Source organism: Danio rerio, chromosome 5 (genome assembly GCF_052040795.2).
Source record: "Danio rerio strain M-AB ecotype USA chromosome 5, GRCz13ab, whole genome shotgun sequence".
Taxonomy (NCBI): Eukaryota; Metazoa; Chordata; class Actinopteri; order Cypriniformes; family Danionidae; genus Danio; species Danio rerio.
The window spans coordinates 44,829,783-44,846,039 of NC_141025.1; the positions used below are offsets into that span (position 1 = coordinate 44,829,783).

At 34.0% G+C, this 16,257-nt stretch overlaps 4 long non-coding RNA genes across 11 annotated transcripts in view; 1 reads left to right on the top strand and 3 right to left on the bottom strand.

Annotated features, from left to right (window-relative positions):
• The window catches only part of LOC148679708 (uncharacterized), an 890,299-nt gene that overhangs the window by 664,643 nt on the left and 209,399 nt on the right, over nucleotides 1–16,257 (bottom strand). The window lies entirely within an intron of this gene.
• The window catches only part of LOC147844140 (uncharacterized), a 174,081-nt gene that overhangs the window by 121,645 nt on the left and 36,179 nt on the right, over nucleotides 1–16,257 (bottom strand). The gene's annotated exons all lie outside the window — the stretch shown is intronic.
• The window catches only part of LOC147844141 (uncharacterized), a 47,072-nt gene that overhangs the window by 16,979 nt on the left and 13,836 nt on the right, over nucleotides 1–16,257 (bottom strand). The gene's annotated exons all lie outside the window — the stretch shown is intronic.
• On the top strand, nucleotides 3,757–10,067 carry LOC147844142 (uncharacterized). 2 transcript variants are annotated; one of them, XR_015491666.1, is made up of 3 exons: nucleotides 3,757–3,957; nucleotides 7,570–7,610; nucleotides 7,763–10,067. It is a non-coding gene; the product is annotated as an uncharacterized LOC147844142 (long non-coding RNA). The 2 variants fall into 2 exon arrangements; XR_015944608.1 differs by having other exon boundaries at nucleotides 3,757–3,851.

Here is a 16,257-nt window from a genome sequence, read left to right on the forward strand (position 1 = left end):
GAATTGGAATCATTTAAAGTGAGCTGGCTGTTGTTTAGTTGTACATTCTCTTGTTTAATTTCTCTATCATATATTTTGAGTCTAGCTCGAGCAGCCTCCATATCTTTTTCAGCTTGTAGGCGTTCTAGATGGGCACGCTGTATTTCTATATCTCTTTTATGCTGCTCTTCCATTAATCTGATTTTTTCCTTTTGTTTAAGTTCTTCTTGCATCGCTCTGTATTGAGCTTCCTTTGCTGCAAGTTCTGCAGCTGCTTCGGTTCTTTTTGCAGCTATGCTTAAATCAGAATGATGACTAGCATGTGAGTGAAATGCAGATCCATATACAGAGTGTGCATAATCATGGGTTAACAGTTGATGAAGATTTGAATTTGAATTTTCCATTGTTCATATAAACTGAGCAGACGTTTTTCCCTTTTATTTAATTCCTCCATTTGATATGCTTGCATTTTCTCAGTAAGTTTAGTCTGACGTTCTATGCGACGTGGTAAAGTTAATTAAAACAAACTTTTAGAGTTTGCCATTTACTGAACTGCTCTCTGTACTCCTTCACTATATTTTCATCGTGTACCAGAGAGCAGTTCAATTTCCTAATTCCCCTCCCCATTCTCACGTTTCTCTTGCTCTCTCTGTCAGTGTGTGTGACCGTGCTGCGCACTTCAGTTCCCCGCATTCGTCAGAAGTTAACCCCCAAATTGACACAGGTAATAAAAATACTCAACTTTAGTCATGTTCATGTTGTGAAACACTATCAAAATGTCCACTGTTGATTATATTAGACTTCTGTTTTCAAAAGCGATTTCAAAACTTTTATAGAGGAAGTGCTCGGCTATGCAGAGGTATTAATAATCAGAAATTGAGAGTACATAGTTTTACCTTCAGAAATGCAGTCTTAAACTTACAAACGGTCGGCAAGTACAGATGAAACACATTAATCCAGTTTAGTTTTCAGTCACGCTCATGTTAAGGTAATATTCAACTCGTTTAGTTTTGCCTTCATTCGTTTTTGATTTCAGTCATGACAAAGTCTTCAACACATGATTTATTAGGACACGTTTTTAAACATAATAGTTTAACTAACTCATTTCTAATAACTACTTTTTTATCTTTCCCATAGTGACAGTGCATAACATTTTACTAGCTATTTAGCAAGATAGTTGTATTCAGAAAAAGTCCCTTTAAGTACTCTATAATCTTTGATTCAGATTAAAGTGTAATTTAATGATTAATTAGGTTATGTTAACTAGGAAAGTTGGAAAAATTAGTCAAGTTATTGTATAACTGGTTTGTTGGCAATCAGTAAAATATACACTAAATATTTCTTAAGAAAGCTAATAACACTGACTTAATTTTTTTAATTAACAAAACTGCTTTTATTCAAGAAATAAACTATAAGAAATAAGACTTATTATGACTCCAGAAGAATTATTTGTGTTTTATATGAAATACTGTGAAAATCACCTTGGTTTAATTTAGATCAGCTGGGAAACACAATTTTAAACTAATGGGAGGGCAAAAAAATGGACGTCAACTGCATCTGTTAAAGTTTACAGGTGTAAAAATGTGCCTTGATGTACTTGAATGTTAGAAATGAGTTATCCTACACATTACAAAGTTACTTGTCAAATAAATGAACATGAAAGATTATTTCGAGTTTAAGTTATTTAATTAGCTTATTTATGAAGACAGGGCAGCACAGTGGTGCAGTGGGTAGCACAATCGCCTCACAGCAAGAAGGTCGCTGGTTCAAGCCCTGGCTGGGTCCGTTGGCATTTCTGTGTGGAGTTTGCATGTTCTCCCTGTGTTGCCGTGGTTTTCCTTGAGGTGCTCCGGTTTAGGGAGCTTTGGGGGCTTAAGCCCCCGATCTCTTTTGGAACATATTGCACTTAAATAAAAATATGTCGTAGAACATTTATTTTGTTATCTAAGTACTGAAAAATACCACATACATCACGAACATTTCACTTAACCCAGCGTTTGTGTCGGGTAATTAAATCGTCAGCTGTTTCGCAGTACCTGTTTCTACCTAGTATAGGTAACTGCAGCCTGGAGAAATGGGCGTGGCACAAGGTAGGGGCGTGGCGAAAGGTTTTTCATTGGTCGAATTTTTTTCCGGTAGGGGCGTGGCAAAAGGTTTTTTATTGGTCAGGTTTTCTTTTCGGTCAAATGTTTTGGCCAATCAGCAATCATCAAACGCTTGCACAATGGCGTTGGTAAAGACGTGATAGGCTCGTTCGACTTGGCCAAAATCTGCGCAGAATCGATCACCGGTGATACCGCAAGATGCATGCCGGTTAGAAATGTGTCCGCCTTGCCTTCGCCTCGCTCTGATGTCACGCTGACGTGCGCCAAAAAACTCTCGCGATCGCGAGGCGGGTACCTCGGATAGAGCAGTCGGCCGCAGTTGCTCTCAAAAGACTGCGTTACCAAAAGCATGATGGGAAACGACTGGCTGACGACACAGCTGAATGCTCATTGGATGAGACTGATACATTACACTTTATTATCTTGTTTTACTAAGGTTTATACCTGGATTTGTTGAATACCTTTTTTGTATTTTCGTTGATAATTTAAAAAAAAAGTCATAAAAAGCATTACATATGGTTATTTATTTAGATTTACACGCAAACAAAAACAAAACACATCTTTGTAAAACATAACGTGACCTATCCAATATAACTAAATGTTACTAATAAATCATTAGGATGTGTGTGTGTGCTGTATTTTACTTCTCTCTCAGTTTTAAGTCCTGTTTGTTGTCATTTTCACTTTTTGTATGTTTGTGTGAATTTTGTATTGTAATTTCTATGCAGCATTATTCCATTAAAGTCAATCCAATATATACATATATTTAGAAATACAAAGATAATCAGACTGTTTTGTCATTATACCTCATCTTTGTGTGGTTTCATATGAGAAGTGAAAAGGGTGTAGTAAACAAGACACTCACACACACACACACACACACACACACACACACACACACACACACACACACATGTATATGTATATGTATGTGGAGTCAAAAGTCATGTTTAATAGACCAAGAACATTTCCACAGTTTTTCCTACAGTCTAATATTTTTTATTCTGGAGAAAGTCTTGGGCTATTTATTTTAATCTGGCTGGAGTAAAAGCAGTTTATATAGACCTAATAAGCTTGTCAATATAATTAACCCCCTAAGAATTTATTTGTCAAACAAACATTTGTCATGACTTGTCACTCAAAAGCATCTTGCTATGGCTACTTCATTTATAATGTAGCCAACTTAGGTTTCTTGAAAGTTTTCTTGCTGTATAAGCTGTTTATTTTGTTATTCTTTTAACGTTTGTTGAATATACAGAATTATATATTTAATACACCCTTTTAGTTAATGAGCTGTTCATCTTCTGTAATTTTGACCATCTCTGTAAAAACAGTGATATTTCTATTGCATCCACTCCCACATTAAAAATACTATAGTAATGTATACTGTAGTGCTTTTGAACCATGTTATAAAATAGCCTATTTAAATTTTATAGTTCTGGTATCACAACAACTATAAACACAACACAATACTGAATAAACATGTTCAAAAATGCTATAATATTTACTATAAATCACTATAGTATTTTTTTCATGAGGTCATTCGTCTGCGATAAAAAACGCGAACGAGATCTCCGCCACTGGTGACGTTTCCAGGTGGCTAAACAGCGAGATTCGGCAGGTGTCCGACTTCTGATGTAATTTTTGAGCCCTCCTCTTACTGCGCACGCCTGCTCTCGTTTACAATGCAGTCAAGGCGAGGCGCACCTCAAACGAGCCCGTTGACTGCTGTAAACAGACGTGTATTAAGATTTACGATTTAAACAGGTTGGTAATATGTTTAGGTGTCTGTTTTGTGTGAATATTTTGAGAGCCTTACACATGATACACACTCATCTGCAAAGTCCCAAACCTCGCACAGTTTATCACGAACGTAAGTACTAGTTATTTTGCGGTATGCATTTTAATAGGCTCGTTTGAGGTGCGCCTCGCCTTGACTGCATTGTAAACGAGAGCAGGCGTGCGCAGTAAGAGGAGGGCTCAAAAATTACATCAGAAGTCGGACACCTGCCGAATCTCGCTGTTTAGCCACCTGGAAACGTCACCAGTGGCGGAGATCTCGTTCGCGTTTTTTATCGCAGACGAATGACCACATGAAAAAATACTATGGTGATTTATAGAAAATATTATAGCATTTTTGAACATGTTTATTCAGTATTGGGTTGTGTTTATAGTTGTTGTGATACCAGAACTATAAAATCTAAATAGGCTATTTTATAACATGGTTCAAAAGCACTACAGTATACATTACTATAGTATTTTTTAATGTGGGAGTGGATGCAATAGAAATATCACTGTTTTTACAGAGATGGTCAGAATTACAGAAGATGAACAGCTCATTAACTAAAAGGGTGTATTAAAAATATAATTCTGTATATTCAACAAACGTTAAAAGAATAACAAAATAAACAGCTTATACAGCAAGAAAGCTTTCAAGAAACCTAATTTGGCTACATTATAAATGAAGTAGCCATAGCAAGATGCTTTTGAGTGACGGGTCATGACAAATGTTTGTTTGACAAATAAATTCTTAGGGGGTTAATTATATTGACATGCTTATTAGGTCTATATAAACTGATATTACTCCAGCCAGACTAAAATAAATAGCCCAAGACTTTCTCCAGAATAAAAACTATTAGACTGCAGGAAAAACTGTGGAAATGTTCTTGGTCTATTAAACATGACTTTTGACTCCACATACATATACATATACATGTGTGTGTGTGTGTGTGTGTGTGTGTGTGTGTGTGTGTGTGTGTGTGAGTGTCTTGTTTACTACACCCTTTTTACTTCTCATATGAAACCACACAAAGATGAGGCATAATGACAAAACAGTCTGATTATCTTTGTATTTCTGAATATGTGTATATATTGGATTGACTTTAATGGAATAATGCTGCATAAAAATTACAATACAAAATTCACACAAACATACAAAAAGTGAAAATGACAACAAACAGGACTTAAGACTGAGAGAGAAATAAAATACAGCACACACACATCCTAATGATTTATTAATAACATTTAGTTATATTACATAGGTCACGTTATGTTTTACAAAGATGTGTTTTGTTTTTGTTTGCGTGTAAATCTAAATAAATAACCATAAGTAATGCTCTTTATGACTTTTTTTTAATTATCAACGAAAATACAAAAGGTATTCAATAAATCCAGGTATAAACCTTAGTTAAACAAGATAATAAAGTGTAATGTGTCAGTCTCATCCAATCAGCATTAAGCTGTGTCGTCAGCCAGTCGTTTCCCATCATGCTTTTAGTAACGCAGTCTTTTGAGAGCAACTGCGGCCGACTGCTCTATCCGAGGTACCCGGCTCGCGATCGCGAGAGTTTTTTGGCGCACGTCAGCGTGACATCAGAGCGAGGCGAAGGCAAGGCGGACACATTTCTAACCGGCATGCATCTTGCGATGATCACCGTTGATCGATTCTGCGCAGATTTTGGCCAAGTCAAACGAGCCTAATATATTTTGTTTGGGTCATATGTGATGACGTGAACAGCGATCTCTCATAGAAATCTGACACATGCCTATAGGTGCGTTCGACATGAAGCTCAGCTGCAGCCGGTGATCAACGAGATTAGCCGAGCGCAGGCGGGGGCGGAGTTGATAACGGAGCCGTCAAGACGGACAGCTGGACTCTTCGGGACTCAAAGTTGCTGCAGTCATGATGACCGATCACATGGCGTCATCATATTTTTTTTGTTATTTTTATTTATAACAACAAAACATTTACAAATAAAACAGAATACAGGCTCTTCAAACTGTAGTTCCTTTTTAAACAATAAGAGAGAATTATGAATAAAATATATAACAAATGCATAAGAGAAATAAGAGGAAATGAGAGGTTAATATAAACATAAAAACGAACAGGTCTATTAAATACAAAGCAATAAGCATAAATTCTAGGAGTTAAACATCAACCTTTAGGCTAATACTTCTTGTTTGAATATGCTAAAAAGGGTTTGCATATATGTACATTTATAGATATAAAATTTCCCATGTAAAAAGCAAAACAAGGTGTTTTGATTAGGTCTTAATAAATGACATTATTTTGGATGATGAATGAATTTTCAAAAAAGCATTTTAATCCAAAAAGATTGTGTTGAAAAGAACAAAAGGTAAAATAAGTGAGCTATGTAGAAGTTTTCTAGAAAGAGCAGGTAGCCTTTAAACTGCTAGACAGAAAATAAAATATATATTTATATTATAATAATAAAGCCATTTTATAATTATTTAATAAAATAGTTCTTTACTTTAATTTGTTAAGAGAGCTTTAGGGGGGCAGGATCAATGATGATGATTATTTTATTTCAAGTCTGTAAGACTTATTTGAGTTCATATTTAGGTTATTCACTAAAATATACACTAAAATATATCATTTAAATCGTTCATAGAGATGAATGCAGTAAATAGTCTGTATAAAAAAGTTAAAAAATAAACCTGTGCGAACAAGCTACCCTTTATAACCAGATTATTTAACAAAAGATGATTACTGCAGTAAAATATTTGTAGTCTTTTAATAAGCAAGATGTGTACAGGATAGAGAGGGTGTGAAAAGTGAAATGTTTGTTTTGAAACTTTTGAATCGGAATTTGTCCAATTATAAACCCGAAATACACGTGTTTGTTGTCATGTGGTGAACTTGGCCAATCGTGTAATATCGGTGTCGTCATCAAAGCTCCTGCAGTCGCTCTTCAGAAGCTGCATGGTCTGAGTTTGCCGTCTGATCTCGGAGCGCTGTCGCGGTACTTTGATGCCACATGTGACAGTCACGTGGCGTCGGCGCAGCATCAATCCGGACAAGATTTCTAACCAGAATGCACCGCTTTAAGACAGATTTCGATCGATCTGCGCAGCGCTGCATGAAGTCGAACGCACCTAATGTGTACGTGCAAATTAGCCTTATATATAACATTCATGTTTATTTTACATCTAACACTTGTCATTTATGAACATGCATTTAGAAATATAACAAATATGTTCACTTAGAGAAAAGAAAGTCCACTTAAATCATAGTATAAAATATAGGCTAGCTAGGAACATGCATGTACATATTTGTAATTCCAATGGTTGAAAACATAAGTGGACTTTTTTGCAACATTTCACAATATTTGTCGCATATTTTATGCAAGTAAAATTTAAATATGAATTTGTATGTCAAGTAATTTCATATTTTTCATCTATGCATAAGGGATTATGCATAGTTACTTTTATGTTACATTTGAAACTTCTTATTTTAAACATGCTTTACTTTAAATGATTTTAATACATGACTTTTTTATGATGATTCTTGCAGATTTATAATTGATATTTTATTTGTTTACATGTTTATATACATTTTATAACATTACCCAGGACATTCCAACGTAGTGTTTCTCCAATAACTGTAAAGTCTTTGCTTATGGTAAGTTTTACAATGTACAATGACAACTGCATAATTTTAGAACTAAACATCTTTTACTTTTAGCCTTGTACATTGCTCCTGAGGTTGGGTTTGACTATTCTGAGGTGACACACACACACACACACACACTGGCCACTTTATTAAGTACACCTTACTACAGAGGTGTCAAGGTCATTTCTTGGAGGACCACAGCTCTGCACAGTTTTGCTCCAACCCTAATCTAACACATCTGATCCAAATAATCAAGGTGATCAAGACTCTTTTGAATGCCTCAATTATTTAGATTAGATTTGTTTGATTCCAGTTGGAGCAAAACTGTGCAGAGCTGCGGTACTCCAAGAATTGACTTTGACACCTATGCCTTAATAGAACGGGGTTGGACCCCATTTGCCTTCAGAACTGCCATAATTCTTCGTGGCATAGATTCAACAAGGTACTGGAAAATTTCTTAGAGATTTTGGTCCATATATACATGATAGCATTACGCAAGTTTCTGCAGAATCTCCTGTTCCACCACATCCCAAAGGTGCTCTATTGGATTGAGATCTGACTATATCATATCTGATCAAATCACCCCAATTTATCCTCCTTACATGGGCTGCCTGTTAAGTTTCGTATTAAATTTAAAATATTACTTCTCACCTATAAAGCTCTAAATAATCTAGCTCCTGTTTATCTAACCAACCTTCTGTCTCGCTACAATCCAGCTCGCTCTTTAAGATCTCAAAACTCCGGGCTTCTGGTAGTACCTAGAATAGCAAAGTCGAGTAAAGGAGGTAGAGCCTTCTCCTTTATGGCTTCTAAACTCTGGAATAGCCTTCCTGATAATGTCCGAGGCTCTGACACACTCTCTCAGTTCAAAACTAGATTAAAGACCTATCTGTTTAGTAAAGCATACACTCAATGCATCACTTAGCGGGTTTCCACACAAGTTTCTACATCTTGTTTATATACACTATGAACAGCAGCTACGCTAATTATTTTCTTTATTCTCCATTTCCACCTGGGGATACTCATCCCGAGGTCCTCAGATTATGCGGAGTCACTGATTGGACCCAAGACCAGCGACGAGATGATCCCAAGGTGTCCATATACGGGACCAGGCCGTATCCTGAGCTGCTGCTGCGCTATTGGTCATAGGGGAGTGGAGAGCACGAGACTGATTCCAGTGACGCTCCAGGGACAGACGAGTCTTCGCTGAGGCCAGCTTCCAGCCCACTGCTGAGACTGCAGCTCTGCACAAGACTTTTGGCCAGCGGAGAAATTAAAATGGTCATGCCGAACTGAGTCTGGTTCTCTCAAGGTTTTTTTTCTTCACCCTCCTATCTGTAAAGTTTTTTTCCCTCTCCGCTGTCATCACTGGCTTGCATGGTTTAGGATCTGAAAAGCTACTCATCAATGAATTTGCTCTTCAGTGTTTGGACTCTCAGTAATGATTTCAAACCACACTGAACTGAGCTGAACTGAACTTAAACACTAAAAACTGAAATACCCTGATCCAGTTACTATGACCATTTATGTGAAGCTGCTTTGACACAATCTACATTGTAAAAGCTCTATACAAATAAAGCTGAATTGAATTGAATATATAATATATTAAAAATGTCTCAAACACTGCTTTTCAATTTACAACTACCAATGTAGCAGAAATCACTTTTTAAACTAAATTTTTCCACTAGATGGCAGCACAATACCATTTATTGTGGATTGCTGCAGTTGTAGGCTTGTTTTTTATTCTTAGAGTTTAAAGACACTGAAATTGCTGTGCAATCAAATTTACTACTTATTTAATCAAACTTACAACCTAATTAATTTACACATTATACTTTCCCAGTTATGGAATTACATTCCATCATAGTTGTGCTTTAGTGTCATCCTAAATGATGGGACTTAAATAGCACAAGTGTCATAAAGGCTCTTAGATGCTTAAAACCTGACAATCAGCTTGTGTTTGTAATTATCAAATATATGTGTATGTGTATATACATACACATTTCATTTTATATTTACAAAATATGTATACATGCATTTCCCTTCAGCTATGGATCCAGGAGGAGGTCTTAGTGATGTATGTTTAAATTTATTTTATTTTTTCAATTTATTTTATAGTTTATTGTTTTAGTTTTAATTTTTACATTCGTCATTTATTATTTTGTGTGTGTGTGTGTATGTATTTCGTCTTTAATTCAGCTAGCATCAGACCTGTTCTGAAAGGTTCTTTTGGATGTTTATGATGAAGGGGATGGAGCATTCCTCACACTGTTACTTGGTCAAATATATAGTAGAGTTCAAGCTCTCCAGATGTGAATCCTGTGGTTGGCTCTACAAAAACACCATTGGATACTGTGGCAATGGGAGGAAAAGGGATGTACAGAGCATTCAGACAAGAGTTTAATGGCTTCTGCTCTATGCACTGCTACTACACGATGAATGGATGGATTTGTACTTAATGGATTGTCGTGAACTGACGGATGTATGAATTTTTAGTCAGTGGAAGGCTTATATTTTTTAAGAGATTGTTTTATTTGTTTTTTGATAATTAAACTGAAATGTTTAATGAACTTGTGTCTGTGTTCTAATTAAACTGATTAATATAACTTAACATAAGTTTATTAATGAGTTAACTTTGTTATAAATCTGTGATATTTGAACAATATATATTTACCCGACATAAAATGTATTTTTCAAAATCTTTTTAATTAAAATTATTTTGGGCAATAATTTCAGTGACACAGTTGGGAAACAACTAAGTCACAATTTAAAATAGTATTGAATAAAATGCTTTTCTAAGTAGTGCATTTATAATAGCCAGTAAAAAGAACCAAAACATATCATTTGTCTAATGATATTTAAGCATTTGTATCCTTAAGAATGCTGATTTAGCAATTATTTTAATGAAACTTGTGATTACATTTAATTCATTCTTTATTCTTAACACCAGTAGCATAAAGTAGAATGATCCACCCTTAAGCTAAACAAGCAGCTTAAGTAATATGTTTTTCTAATTGGCCAACGCATTTGACCGGAAATAAAACCTTTGACCAATGAAAAACCTTTTGCCACGCCCCTACCGGAAAAAACTTTCGACCAATGAAAAACCTTTTGCCACGCCCCTACCTTTTACCACGCCCATTTCTTCAGGCTGCAGTTACCCCCTACTCGTTTCTACCGGCAGGTGGGAGTGGCTCTGTTGTCACATGGTGTTAAAAAAACCCAGCCACTGCACTTCATTCATTCATTATTTTGAGGAGCTGAAGCTAATGAGGTAATAATACAACTCTTTCACGAAACTAAATAGTTTTAATTACTGATGAAGCTTATTTGTTTCCACAGTATAAAATGTGTGTAGTTTTGATGAAATAAAATAACTATAATCAGTGAAATGTGCATCATATCAATGTAAATACATGCGAGATAATAAAAAAAACATAAATTGTACTAGCTTTCAAGATATGATATAGATATCTAGGCATATTTATATGATATAGCAAGTCACATCTGTTTCTGTAATAGTTAAATCACAGTAAGTTTATGCAGCTTATTATTATATAGCTATATTCTACTGTAACATGCTATGTCAGTTAGCATCGAATTATAAATCGACTTTCTTATGAAAATACCTAAAATGGTTGGAAGAACACATAGTTGAAGTCTGAATTATTAGCCCCTGTTTATTTCCCCCCAATTCTGTTTAACGGAGAAAAGATTGTTTTCAACACATTTCTAATCATAATAGTTTTAATAACTCAACACTAATAACTGATTTATTTTATCTTTGCCATCATGACAGTAAATAATATTTGACTAGATATTTTTCAAGATACTTCCATACAGCTTAAAGTGACATTTAAAGGCTTTAAAGGCAGGTTAGGGTAATTAGGCAAGTTATTGTATACTGATGGTTTGTTCTGTAGATTATAGGAAAAAAATATAGCTTAAAGGGGCTAATAATTTTGAACCTAAAATGTTTTTTTTTTAAATGTAAAACTGCTTTTATTCTAGCTGAAATAAAACAAATAAGACTTTCTCCAAAAGGAAACTATTATCAGACATAGGCTCAGTGGCGTAGCGGACGGGCCCGCAGGGCACGCACCGCGGGGGGGCCCCGCGTGATTAGGGGGCCCCGCGTCGTCGTGATTTTCAATAAACTGTTGGGAACAACTTTGGTCGGAACCAAAGTTCACACGTCTGTGTTCTCTGAACACCTCTCAAGCGGTGGACTACTTCATTCTGATTGCTTGCAGCCAATGTTGCCAACTTAGCGACTTTGTCACTATATTTAGCGACTTTTCAGACACCCCTAGCGACAAATCTAGCGACTTTTTGTGTGTTATTGGAGATTTTTTAGACTGTCATTTGTCCATACTGTACCGTCCCTACTCTTCTCAACGAGCTGCGTGTGATGCCGCCGGCCCCTCCCCCGCCTCACAGCACTGACAGGCAGCCCAGTCAGTCCTCGTACAGCAGCCTCTCCCACCTGCAGCCCGAGAGCAGATCACCCCTCTGCGTACCGACGACAAATGATTTAGCACAGGCAGTGTGAAGGTATTTCGCTTGTACAGTCAAACCGATCTACTTTTACTTTATTTTAACAATTGGACCGTTTATTCTTTTCTTGTTCACAATCACAGATATTTTAGTGACAGTTTCTGAACTTGTCTGAGTTTATTTTATATGAGAGATTACTGCACATTCACTAACGTTACACATCTATAATGATATACTGTATTCAAACAGCAAAAAAATTGTAGTTAAATAAACATGCTTATATAAAGTGTAGTGCAATTATAAATACCCCTTTATTAACCATAGGCTGTTTTTTTTTTTTTTTTTTTTTTTTTTACTTTTTTTTTTTTTTTTTTTTTTTTTTTTTTCAAACAAACTTTTATTTAGAAAAGAAGAAATTTACAATATAACTCAGGAAGTAATTTGTACAAGACTGGAATACAAGAATATACAATTACAAAGTTATAAGAATAATAACTAAAAAGAAAGGAGTAATAGAAAGAGAATAAAAAAAGAGAACGAAATGAGGAAGGGGCAGGTACAAAATTAAATAAAAAATAGATAAATAAAAAAAATAAAAAATAGAAATAATTACAGAAAGCATTAATTATTTACACACTGGAAGCATGACATTTTCATAAGTTTCTATTAACTTGCAGAATTTCTTGTTGTTAGATAGACGAATAGCTTTAAGTATGGAATCAATTTCAATTAAAAAATGGGCAAACGAGGGAGAGGATTTCAGAAATTTTTGTTTGTGGATGAAGAATTTAGCATATAATATGAAGAAGTTATATATATATTCTTTATTTTTGTTCATGGGATTAGAGTAATAACATATAATTTCTTTCAGTTTAAAAGTTTGTTTTGTTGCTTGGGATTTATTCAAATAATTATATAAATCAGACCAAAACTTTTGTGAAGTTTTACAAGAAAAAAACATGTGAGTCAGAGTTTCCTCATTTTCCTGACAAAAGGAACAAGTATCTGCAATATCAGTAAATTTTGAGACTAATGCATTGACCGGGTATATTTTGTGTAGAATTTTAAAATGTATTTCCTTTGCTTTGTTTGGGATTACATATTTATATGGGAGAAGCCATGTTCTTTTCCAATTAATGTCCTCTATTAATGCTGACCAATATGATTTCCCTCTTGGAGCAATTTGATTTTTTTGTTGGAGAATTCGAAGGATAAGTTTGTTGTTGCACTTCTTATCATATACACTAATACCTTCTAATAATAAGGAGGGTTCTATGGTTTTTTTATGTATATACAAAATATGATTTTTTGTTAGATGTATTAATTCTTTTGGGATAGCATTTACAATTATGTTAAATTTCTTGAATGGTATTGGAAATTGATGAATTTTCATAAACTGCTCATAAGTTAACAAGTTCCCAAAGTCATCAAATAAGGAAAATACATGTAATATATCTCTGTCATACCAATTGGAATAAAATAAAGATTTACTCTTAACTGTAATATCAGTGTTGTTCCATAAAAATGTTTTATGCGGAGAAAAGTTATGAGAGTAGCATATTTTCCAAGCCAGTAATGCTTGCTGGTAAAAATTTGTTAATTTTATAGGAAGTTTATTTGGAGCAAAATTACATTTCAAAATAAATGGGAGACCGCCAATTTTATTAAACCAATAATTGGGAATAAAGAACCATATTGAATTTGAACTAGTTAAACATCTTTTAATCCAACTGACTCTGAAAGAATTTATAGAATTATTTATATCAATTGCTTCTAATCCTCCTTTGTCTTTGTTAAGTGAAATTAATGCCTTTTTTAATTTATGAGACTTATTTTTCCAAATAAAATCAAAAAATAATTTATTTATATCTTTTTTAATTTTATCATTAACAGTTAAAGATAATAAAGGATATACTAGGCGGGAGAGACCTTCAGCTTTTGATATAAGAACTCTACCGTAAATGGATAGATCCCTTTGTAGCCATAGATTGAGGATATTCTGAGTTTTTTTTATTCTAGAAGAAAAATTTAGTTTTTGTCTCTCTAAGTTATTTTTATTAATATATATACCTAAATATTTAACCGTTTTTTTTACTGGTATACCATTTAATATCAAGTCATTGCAATCATACAGAGTTAAGATTTCACATTTATCTAAGTTTAAATGAAGACCCGAAGCATCCGAAAATGTTTTTATTGATTTTATGGCATCGTTAATTTGATAACTGTCTTTTAAAAATAAAGTGGTGTCGTCCGCCAGTTGAGAAATTTTTATTTCTCTTTCAAAAATATTTATGCCTTTTAAGTCTTGGTTATTAATAAGAGATATAGAGAGTAATTCTGTAACTAAAATAAATAAAAAAGGGGAAATAGGACAGCCCTGGCGTACGCCTCTTTCTAATGTAAATCTTTGAGATGTAAACATGTTAATAATAATAGAACTGGATATATCTTTATAAAACATCTCTATTACATTAATGAATGTTGAGCCAAAGCCAAATTTTTTGAGAGAGTGTAAAAGAAATTTATGTTCTATTGTATCAAACGCTTTGTAGAAATCAAGAAAAAAAATTATAGCTTTAGAATTAATAAAATCTGCATAATCAATTAGATCCAAGACCAATCTTATATTGTTACTAATATGTCTACCATTTAAGAAGCCTGATTGAGATTCTGTAATCATAAGATTTAATTTAGTTTTTAATCTGTTAGAAAATACCAATGCTAATATCTTATAATCTACTGTTAATAATGTAATGGGTCTCCAATTGTCGATTAAAAGTGAATCCTTTTCTGGTTTTGGTATTAACGATATGATTCCTTGTTTCATAGTAGTTGACATTTCTTTTTCAGCAATACATTCATTATACAGCATTAATAATATGTCTTGTATTAAGTACCAGAAGTGCGTATAAAATTCTACAGAGAACCCATCAATACCTGGGGATTTATTTTTTTTCATAGAGAATAGAGCAGTCTGTATTTCTTTTTTAGTTAAATCATCATCACAAAAGTTGGCAAAATCTTCATCAATCATGGGTATGTGTGTATCAATTGTGTGAAAAAATTCTTCACATTTATAAGCATCAAACTTCGATGAGTAAAGATTTTTATAAAACGTGGCCACGAAAGATGAGATTTTACAAGGATTTGTACAGGTTGAGCCCTCAATATTAAGAGCAGTAAGCGAATTTCTTTTATAATTTCTTTTCTCTAGTGCAAAAAAATAACTTGAGTTAGTTTCACCCTCTTCAAGCCATTTAGCTCTTGATCTGATATAGAAACCTTTAGCTAGGTCTAAAAAAGCATTGTCTAATTGAGCGTTTAAACTTTTTAAGAGCAAATCTTCATTAGGGGTCAACTTTTTTTGCAATAGTGAATTTATTTTGTCTAAAAGGTTTTGAATGTTTTTATTTTTGTTTTTTTTAAGTTCTTTACTTCTTTTAATTGCTATTTGTCTAGCTTTATATTTGAAATATTCCCATTTACTTTTACAATTAATAATAGGTAATTCAGAAAAATTATCTGCAAAAAGCTCTTTTATTTTGTCATTGAACAACTTATCTTTAAGTAATGAGTTATTAAATTTCCAATAACCTCTCAGTTTAGAGTTGTTACCTGTATTACATAGCAATTGTAATTTAACCAATTTATGATCAGTTAAAGGAGCAATTATATGTAATGACTCATTTACAATTGGTAGGGCAGAAGTAGAAATTAGAAAAAAATCTATCCTAGATTGCAATGACCTGTTTTTATTAGACCATGTAAATTCTGTTTTGTTTGGATTAAAGAAACGCCATGAATCGGTTAAATTAAATTTAGAACACAAAAAAGCAATATTACTATTAAGCAATTGGTATTCTGTTGCTTTAGAGGGAAATCTATCCACTGCATCGTTAACACACTCATTAAAGTCACCACCTAAAATTATTAAAGAATCTGGATATTTAGAGATTATTTTTTTAAGATCTATGGATAATTTATTAAACATTTTACTATTATCGGTTTTATTATTATGTCCATATATATTACAAAGAATAAATGTGGAATTGTCCTTTTTAACTACTAAAATAATCCATCTGCCCTCTTCTTAACCATAGGCTGTTAAACAGAAACGGTAGAACGTGATGACGTCAGTGATATGCAAATTGACGTATGACGTACCCCCCCCCTTCATCAGGGGCCCCCGTCAGCGATCCCTGCAGGGGGGCCTCCGCATTTTGCGCTACGCCACTGCATAGGCTACTGTGAAAATTTCCT